Source organism: Lactuca serriola, chromosome 3, assembly GCF_051521515.1.
Source record: "Lactuca serriola cultivar US96UC23 chromosome 3, Lser_US96UC23_V15, whole genome shotgun sequence".
Taxonomy (NCBI): Eukaryota; Viridiplantae; Streptophyta; class Magnoliopsida; order Asterales; family Asteraceae; genus Lactuca; species Lactuca serriola.
The window spans coordinates 243,311,189-243,321,974 of record NC_136410.1 but is presented as its reverse complement, the minus strand read 5'-3'; positions in this window follow the sequence as shown (position 1 = coordinate 243,321,974).

The following is a 10,786-nucleotide window of genomic DNA, read 5'->3' as shown; positions in this document are numbered from 1 at the left end:
CTCTAGGAGTTTGAGTAAAGCCCTTCGCAACCAGTCGTGCCTTGTACTTGTGCATATTCCTATCCACTTCGGTCTTCTTCTTGAAGATCCATTTGCACCCAACCGTCTTACGTCCGGGCACATTGTCAACCAAATTCCAAACTTGGTTGTCATACATGGACTGAATCTCGCTGTCCATTGCCTCTTTCCTTTTTGCAAACTCTGGGCCTGCCATGGCTTTCTTATAGCTATTAGGTTCATCTAGATTTATTAGTGTACCATCACTAATATACGTGTCCCCTTCGGTAGTAATATGAAATCCATATAACTGGGGTTGAACTCTAACTCTTTCGGAACGTATAAGATGTAAGGACTCGTCAATTGGTTCAACCGGAGTTTCCTCCTCGGGTTGAGCGCCAGCGTTAAAGGCTCCTTCATCACTCGACTCTTGAATCTCCTCAAGATCGATTTGCCTCCCACTGTCTCCTTGGCTTATGAGTTCTCGCTCTCGGAAAACCCATATCCTCGCAACGAAGACAACATTGTCACTCGGTCTATAGAAGAGATATCCAAAGGATTTTTACGGGTAGACGATGAAAATACACCGGTCACTACGAGGTTCGAGCTTTTCGTGAGTTTCTCGTCTTACGAAAACTTCACATCCCCAAACCTCGATATGTGCCAACGAGGGAGCTTTCTATGTCCACATCTCGTGAGGTGTTTTGGCAGCCTTCTTTGTAGGGACTCGGTTAAGGATATGGGCGACGGTCTCTAAGGCATACCCCCAGAAAGAGATAGGTAGTGAAGCACGACTCATCATAGAACGAACCACGTCTTAACAGGGTTCGATGACACCTTTCTGCCACACCATTCAACTGCGGTGTCCTAGGTGGCGTCAATTGCGAAACTATTCCACATTCCTTGAGATAGTCGTGGAATTCAAGACTTAGGTACTCTCCTCCTCGATTGGATCGAAGCATCTTGATTTTCCTGCCCAATTGATTCTCCACTTCATGTTTGAACTCTTTGAACTTTTCAAATGTTTCTGACTTGTGCTTGATTAAGTAAATATACCCATATCTACTATAATCATCAGTGAAATTCACGTAGAAGAGGTTCCCATCCTTTGTGGTGGATCTAAAGGGACCACACACATCGGTGTGTATGAGATCCAATAAACCCTCACCCCTCTCACAAGTGCCAGTGAAGGGTGACTTGGTCATCTTTCCAACTAAACAAGATTCGCACGTGTCATCTTCCCTAAGGTCGAATGACTCCAACACTCCATCCTTTTGGAGTAGGGCTATGCGCTTCTTGTTGACATGTCTAAGACGACAATGCCACAAGGATGGTTTATCCATACTATTGGAAGAATCCATACACAACACATCATTTCCTAGGTTATCTACAACCATAACAGTTTCATAAATTCCATTACAAGGCATAGCTTCAAAATATAAAACACCATTTAGATAAGCATAAATTGAACCATTCTCATTATTAAACGAATATCTAAATCCTTGTCTGAATAAACCATGAAAAGAAATGATGTTTCTTGCCATATCTGGCGAGTAGCAACAATTATTTAAATCTAAATTCAATCCATTACTAAGCACTAAAGAATACACTCCAATCTTGGTAACAGGCGACGATCTTCTGTTCCCCATGATTAGATTTATTCTTCCTAGCTCCACATCCCTATTTCTTCCTAATCCCTGCAAATCAGAACAAATGTGGTAACCACACCTTGTATCAAGAACCCAAGACATAACATGAGATGAATCATTATATTTAATTGTGTAAATACCTGCGAAAGATGGCTTGATCTTCCCATCCTTGATGGCTTGCAGATATTCCGGGCAGCTTCTCTTCCAATGCCCTATTTTGTGGCAATGATGGCACTCAGCCTCCTTTGGGTTTGGGTTGGGCTTAGCAGGATCAACCTTGGTCCCACTAGAAGAGGAACCATCTTGGGACTTTCCCTTGTGGTGGTTCTTTGAAGAAGCCTTCCTCTTCTTGCCCCTTCCCCGCCCAATAGCCAAAACAGGAGCAGCGGGTGGATTGGGAGGTAGTGCAACAGACTTTTCCTTGAGGTTGCTCTCAGCAGTCCTTAGGAGCCCTTGGAGTTTGCTTAGGGTGACCTCTTCCTTGTTCATGTGGTAGGTCATCCTAAATTGGTTATAGCATGAGGGCAAGGAGTGAAGAACAATGTCAATAGCCAAATCTTCCCCAAAGTTGACATTCAACTTGCAAAGACGATCAACATACCTTTGCATCTTTTGTAAGTGCACGGTTAGAGACTCTCCACTTCCCATTTTAGCAGTGATCATATTCGTTATGATCTCATAGCGCTCTTGCCTCGCACTTTGGTGGTATCTCTCCATCAAGTCTAGATACATCTCATAAGGATACATGTCCTCATAGGACTTTTGGAATTCAGAGTTCATCGTGGCTAGCATGATGCAATGGACTTTCGTTGCATCACGCTCATGGGTCTCAAAGACAACCATTTCTTCGGGAGTAGCAATTTATGCATTGATCTTCTCGTGCTTCTCATCGAGAACATACTCTTTGTCCTCGTAACGCGAGATTGTGTGAATGTATCTTATCCATTCGCTAAAGTTTGATCCGTCAAAAGTCACTTTTTGACAAAGGCTCATTAGCGTGAATGAGCTAGCAGCAACGTTGTTCGCGTTAGACATCTACAAATAGAAAGGAACAAAGTTTGATTAGAGTTAAGTCCCTAATTAACACCCAAAATAGAAAATTAGGGCTAGGACCCAACAACATTATTTACACATTAGAAAAGGGATGTCGTGATCCAACATGCAAACAATTTGGAGGTAAGTGAATGACGATTCACTAATTCTTCACCATGAAAAACACAAGCTTAAGTTTTAAATGTATTGAGAATTCCTAGATTTCTTTGAGATTCATTGAACCTTTCAATGGCATGTTTAAATCTTGATATGCCCCTCTAGTTTGTGACTGGGATACCGAGGATCACAAAGCGGGTATGAATAACCATGCAAATCTACATGGTGCCTTCATTGTTACAGTCACCTATTCGATGTGCCGGTAAACCACACACGCTCCATCGAACTATGCAAACAATGAATCACCCTTTTCCACCTTTGCTTAGAACAAATTAGTGTGTCGGTTAACCACACACGCTCCACTAATATCTTAACAAGGGTGCAAAGTGTAATTTCATGGGATTGCATCAATTCACTTTTCCTAAAGTAACTAAGATTGGGATTTTTATGAAGCACGTTTAGTTACTTTATATAGATTCATCATACTTATTAATGAGGAGAGGATTGCCCTATCCTACCCGTTCGGCTAACGACCCTCCACCAGTCAAGCAAGCGGTGGGTGTGAGTGTACACCCATTAAGCGCCATTTTATAGGCAGCAACCTTATACCCACCTTATAGACTGGCTTCGTGAATGAGGCCTACTAGCGGTAAGACTAGCACTTTTAAATCACACACACACACACACACACACACACACATATATATATATATATATATATATATATATATATATTAAGCTTGTAATAATATAATAGTATAGTGTTGAATTTTAAACTTGTAAAATTCTAGGGTTTGAAATTTAAATTATTCAAAATAACTTTTAATCACAAAAATTAAATTTCAAAACATGAGGATCAAATAGCAAATAATGCAAATCAACAATTAGATTATTTAAATTTGATCTAATCAATATTACTTGCAAGACAAGTCACCAATTTAATTCAAATAATCAATTATTATCATATAAGGAAATTATTATTGAATTAAAGGGTAATTATCTTTTGTTTGGTCAAGAATATACTCCAATATATCATAAAATTCGGATTTTAATGACCCAAAACAATTAAGGCAAGTATCCTCAAGCAAAACATAAAGAAATCCCGAAATCTCCTCTTTCTGGCGCTTGAACTCGCCGAGTTGGAGCTACTCGCCGATTCCACATTGGAACTCGCCGAGTTCACCAGTCAGAAGCACAAAAATCGAATTTTTCAAGAAACAAGCAATTAACCAAAGCATCAATTCAATAGAAATCAATCAAAGCTCTGATACCACTGATGGGTTTGAGCCATAAGAACTTTCCTATGTGCACATGGAAACCCTAATGCTTGGATCTAGGTTTCTCTAATCGAACATGCATTGTATCCAAGGCTTACAACTCTAGATCTAGTGTAAATAATTGAATCTTATCATATTAAATCGGATCTAGAAGAATACCTTGAGTTGTTTGCTTGAGACTTCTTGTTCTTGGAGCTTAGAGTCATAATTGTCACTCCTCTAATGGCTTACAAACACCAACTAGCAAGAGGATGATCTTAAGAGAGAGAGAGAGGAGATGAGAAATCAGCTCTAGGGTTCTTCCTTGCAAGATTATTCGCCGATTTCCCTCACCCAAGAGGTCTATTTATACTATGAGATACTAAGGTTACACCCTTAACCCTAATTGAATAACTTAGACCGTAAGTAATCCAAAGATCCTCCTAGATATGAGGCTTGGACGATTTTAAGGTATCCTAACCCTAAAATCCGTCCACCCTAATATCCATAAGGATACTTAGCCCAAAACACAACTATCACACATTTGACAGTTTATGCCCCTTTATTCAATTAACCTCTTTAAGTCACCAAATTAATTCTCAATTAATATATGACTTATATCAATCAAATAATATTATTATTCCTTTAATATATTATTCTCATAATATATTAACAATAATATCTCTTCTCTTATTACAAATTATCCTGTCAAGTTGCTAAGGTGAAGGCAACCCAAAAGGACCATGCACAACCGGGTCAAGTACTTACCAAATATAGTTACAGCCTTAGACACTAATCCAACATCAAGCCTACTAGCGACCCACTAATGGCCCAATTTTCTACATTGGGCCCACTCTCTTAATGGGCCTCACGTAAGCCCAAAATATATTCCTTGGCCCATATAATATGATTTCTGATGGCCCACTAAGGCCCAAATACCCAAACATGCCCCAAACCACGGCCCAAAAACTCATGATCCAAACAGACAGAGTACGCGGGGCGTACCCCCATGTACGCTAAGCGTCCAGGCAAAATGGTGGGTATGTTGGGCGTACCTGCACGTACGCTCATCCTAATTCCCCTGTTAAGTCCTTTTTCTATTAAGAGCTGAATACCTCGATTCAGAAGCTACCAACTCAGATCCAAGTCTTATTTCACGCCATAAACCATAAAGTCACTGACTTGGTGACTTTATATGGCTCAAACCAACTCAAACTTCCAAAGTGATCTTCTACATCCATAAAGGGAAATAGATCTCATGCATGGGCTTAATAGGACCATCAAAATCGAGACTTTACTGCTCATGGGACATTTTAGCTCTAAGGGTGGCAATCCCAAGCTTTGGGACGAAGTTACACCATAAAGGTCCAATATTTGGACCTAAAAAGATCCCAAAGCTCCCCACAACTAGATCTATGCTTCTACAAGGAAAGTTGTGAACTTTATACCTCCAAATAGTTGCAAAAGGTGATGCTATCTCAGATCTACAAGCTCTAGCCACCAAGGTTCCTTCCTTGCCAACCTCTTCTTTCTTCTTCTAAGCTTTTCTTTGCCAAACGAAGCTCCACAAGGCCAAACATACCCAACAATGGAGATGAAACGGCTATCTAGGGTTTTTCTGAGGATAAGGGCATAAATAAGGAGGCTGGGGTTGATCCCTTATGTTCTTTATATAGTGGCTGGCCCTAAAATTAGGGTTTAACGACTCTGAGCGTATGCTGGGCGTACCTCTAGAGCATGGTATGAAACATTAACTCGATTTCTAAAAATGTCAAAGTTTAAACAAGGCTCGGTTGACCCAACCTTCTTTCGTAAGAAAGAGGGTGACCACTGTATGATTGTTCAAATTTATGTCGATGATATCATCTTCGGTTCCACGAATCCTGGATTAACAACAGAATTCAGAAAGTTGGTGGAGACTAAATTTGAAATGAGCTCAATGGGTCCAATTAACTTCTTCCTTGGCTTAAATATTAGACAGGGTCCCGAAGGCATTTTTATTAATCAAGAGGCTTACATGAAGACCTTTCTTGCTAAGTTTGGAATGATGGGAGACTCAAAATTAAAGGTTCCTATGGCGTTTGGCACGAAGTTAAAACCTTATCTGGACAATACGGTTGCTGACATGACCCTCTATCATCAAATGATAGGGTCATTGATGTATCTAACAAGAAGTCGACCAGACGTAATGTTTTATGTTTGTTATTGTGCCAGGTGTCAAGCTAATCCTCAAGAACCTCACCTGTTGGCTGTGAAGAATATCTTTCGTTATTTAAAGCGAACCTCTTTTCTCGGTCTATGGTACCCAACAAAATCAGGTTTCTTTGTTCAGTCAGTCTCTGATGCTGGTCTAGGAGGATGTGGACTGGAGCGAAAGAGCACTACTGGAGGATTCCAGTTCCTTGATGGCAAACTTGTCAGCTGGAAAACGAAGAAACAAACTTGTGTGTCTCTTTCTACAGCCGAAGTAGAGTATATAGCTGCAACATCATGTACATCATAGGTCATTTGGATACAAAGTCAACTTCGAGAGTATGGCCTGAACATGAAGACAATTTCATTATATTGTGATTCTGAAAGTGCAATAAGGATATGTCACAACCCAGTGCAACACTCCAAAACGAAACACATAGCACTGAGGTATCATTTTATTAACGATCACGTGGAAGAAGGTAATTTCGAAATACATTTTGTAAGAACCACTGATCATATAGCTGACATCTTTACAAAAGCCTTTCCTGAAGCAAGTTTTAATAAACTCTTACAAGGCTTAGGAATGATGGAAGCTGAATCTGTACCGAAATAGCTTTCACCTCATTAAAAGTTGGAAGCGAAATAGAGCGAACGTTCGGTCTATTTCGGACCCTGATTTTTCGGGAACCGAAATGAACCGAACGCTCGGTGCTTTTCGCCTCATATATAATGGTGACTTTTCGGTTGTACCCTTTGTACACTTCATTTATTTTATGTTTTTTTTTTCTTGCTTTTCATAAAATCCAAAAATACTTTATTATTATTTTTTCTATAAACATTAATCAACACTTATTCACAAACTCCAATTTTTTTTTTTATTATTCACGAACTCCAAAAATATTTTATTTTCTGTTCTCTTTGTATTCTGTTTATTCTTTTCAGAAAATTCCAAAACTTCAAAAATATTTTTTCTTTTCTGTTTTGATTCTTGTTTGTTTCTTTTCTTAAGCTTGATGATCACAAGAGCAATAATGATTGGAGCTAAAGCAGGTATACCACTTCTATCTTTGTACCAGTTAAGTGTCACTGGAAGCATGCTGCTGTATGTAGACCGAAGCCTCCAAGATTGTGAGTGAAGCCTTAATGATTTGATCAACACCAATCATTTCTTCCCAATTAGGCTGCTAAATTTACTCACGTCATGATCCACCTTACTCTTCTCATATTGAGTTAAGAGTTTTATGCTTTGTCACTTTCAAATAGCAAGGGTACTTACGATTTCTTAACCACCTTATCTTATTTCTCCATCTCCTTTCACTCCACAATTGCAACCCTCGATATTCTCAACAATTACCCCTGAGGTTTTTGGTTACACAACATATGTGTCGATGATCTTAGATACGTTCACCATGTGCTAAGTGAAACCCAAAATCCAACACCTTATTTGAATTGATGGTGATTATATACGTTCGAGCTATTACTTGAAATGTCTTTTTATTTTTGCATGATCTTTATGAAATTGTCTTACACCAAGACGTTTCTTACCATAAGATCCAATTTTATTTTTTTGTTTTTGAGATTTCCTTTATCACCTAGTCATTGAAAATGGTCAAACCCTACTTGTTTAAAAGGCTACACTGGTCTCAAAAGTACTTCGTCCACTTTCGGTCTTATATTAAGTACCAAAGTATGGATTGAAGCGCAAAGCCACCCTAATAGCTATATATATAAGAAGATGCCTTTCAATTTCTCTTTACAGGCATTTGATCGTATATCAACGGGAAAACAAACAAGCACTTTGAAGTCTCTCTTGACTTTGAAGGTAGAGATTCATGCCCGGGATCCATTGTTTTATGTCTTTCTAGACATCACATTTATCCCACAAAATATTTGCTTTATTTCTTTATCTTTGACACTATCTTGCACGAAGATCTTTGATTTTCCAATCACTGGTTCGGTTTCTAATTAGATATTTTCAGATATATAGCTTCGGTTCATTATGATGGAATGTAGTCTTTTAAAAGCGAATAGATGAGTCAGCATGGATATGAAGAGTCCAACATTTGGATCGATAAGGATGAGATAAGTATGGAAAGACGTGTGAATTTGAAACGATCGCTGATGTCAACGCCTATCTAGATGTAACAGTTGTACAATCCCGGTTTTCTAGGCGTCGATTGAGATTTTTTCGTCTGTGATATGATTACGATTTATTTCTCTCTCCCGCTTGACAGTATAAAAGGTTTTCATAAATTACCTTTACTCTTTTACTGCTCTCATATTTTCAAAGCGAATACCGGTGATTATTTCTCCACTGTTCATCTTCTTTTACATCAAGCTTCAACAATGGCAGAATCCTGTTTAGTCTACGCAACCTCTGCTCGATCAACTCTTTTCTCCATCAAGGCAAATCAGAATCTTCTGATCGATCTCACACCATTTTCCTGCGATCCCTATATGCTAAATATGGTGGAATGTCTAAAGTACTCTCCACTTGTCATTGCTTTGACGAAGGTTGAATCTGTACCTATGTATTTTGTTTCACATGTGTACTCCACAGCAACCTATGACAAGACAAAAGAGAGGGTTTTCTTTGAAATTCTCGATCAAAAGAAGTCGATTTCCAAGGATCGATTTTTCTCGCTGCTACGACTTCCTTATGACGCCGCCATGGTTAACCCTGAATCCATCACTACTTCTCAGCTCTTCTCCATGTTCTACAATATGGGGTATACAGAACTCCTCACCACTGTAACCAAAGTCAAGAAGTCTTGCCTTCCTCCTCAATGGAATGACCTCTTCACCCTGCTCTTCAAAGGTCTTTTAGAGAGGATTGCAGGTTCATATGGGGCTAGTAAGCTTTTCATGACTCTTCTCTATGTTATTTACACTGGAGTAAACTTGGACTATGGTTCTATTCTTTGGACACAGTTGGTGCAAAGTCTTTCTTCAGCTTCGCGTCATTCAGAAATCTCATGTGGGAGGTTTTGGAATTTGGTCACCCATTGGGCTATGGATAGGTTTCATGTCCCTTTTATGGATGACTCATTACTCTCCTCAATCGCTATGTTTCATACAACTAAGATCATAGACACCGATCCCTCCGGGTTTCCCTTTGATGGTTCTATTCCTGCCTCCATGTATTATTGTGTGCCTGATGCAAGCAAACTCTTCCAAGCATACAAAACTCTTCCTTCTTATAGGCCAAGAGAGTTAATACCAGAGATGATTAAATCCTTAAAGGAAGCTGATAAACCACTGAAGAGGGGCAAAAAGCCTGATTTGAAGAAGAATGAGAAGGAGGGTCAAGTGTCCAAGGTCACTACTCCTAAGAAGCGAAAGTATGAGAAGGTACCCCCCTCCCAACCACAGAAGAAAAGGATTAAGAAACTTGCCAGGAAACCACATTGTGTTCTTCCAATGATTCAGAGTACACTCCTTCAAATCGTCAACCAAACTCTCCACAAAGCAAAAGCTCAAGCTCTGATTTGGATGATGAAAGTTCGGCCCATGGTAATACACCTCCTGTCTCGCCTGTACATGAGGTACCTCTTCACTTCATCCCACTTTCATCTCCACTTATCTCAATCCCAATCTACATAACTCCAATCCCATCCGTTCTCACCTCCAATCCCATAACAACTATTCACACTCCTACTCCCATATTCACTACAATAACCACTGTCACGACTACCCATACTACCGAACCTGAGGTTCGTGCCAACGTATTTGATACGGGGGTTCGTACCTTAGTGGCTGACACCCCTGTTACATCTAAACCTCTCTCACCTACACCATCAATCGAAACTGCCCCAGTTCTTGGAGGAGAGGATGTCAACTTTGACACATTATATTACAGTCGCTATAGAGTGCAAAGCGATGATGATGATGATGCATCTATCACCAAGCGTCATCTCAAGGAGTTGAACGAAATGCTTGACAAGCTTATGGCATCCTCATCTACTTAGGACTCTTCTTCTGAATCTGTTGTAAAAAGCATGATGGCCACCTGGGTCAAGGAACATGAAGCTTCAATCACCAAAGCCACCTCTGCTATTGATGCTTCAACCAAAGTTTGCACTGAAGCGACCAAAAAGGTCAATAAACTAATTTAAGATTCTAATATTTTTCTTGAGTCCTTACAGGGTGCTGCAGAGCAAAATGCCAACAAAGTCAACGCCTCTATTCAGAGCTTAACTCAATCTCTTCAAAAAGAGAAAGAGCATTTTGAGTCGACTCGAAAGAACTTGACCTCTGATCAACTCAACCTACAAGTCTCTGTCTATGAACGTTTGGATAAACTTCAGGCAGATCTTGCCTGGGAAAGTAGAGTGATGGATGAGCTCACTCTCAAAACCACTCAACTAAAAACCCATACTTTGAAGCTCAATCAAGCAAACAAGGATCTTGAAGCATTGCGTTCAGAGTGGTGTGTGGTTAAAACCTTAGTGGGTGATGTTCATTCAATTCTCCTTCATCTTCTCGAAGCCCATGATTCAGTTCTTACAATCTCTGTTAGATGTCATCTGGCTGAGAAGTTGA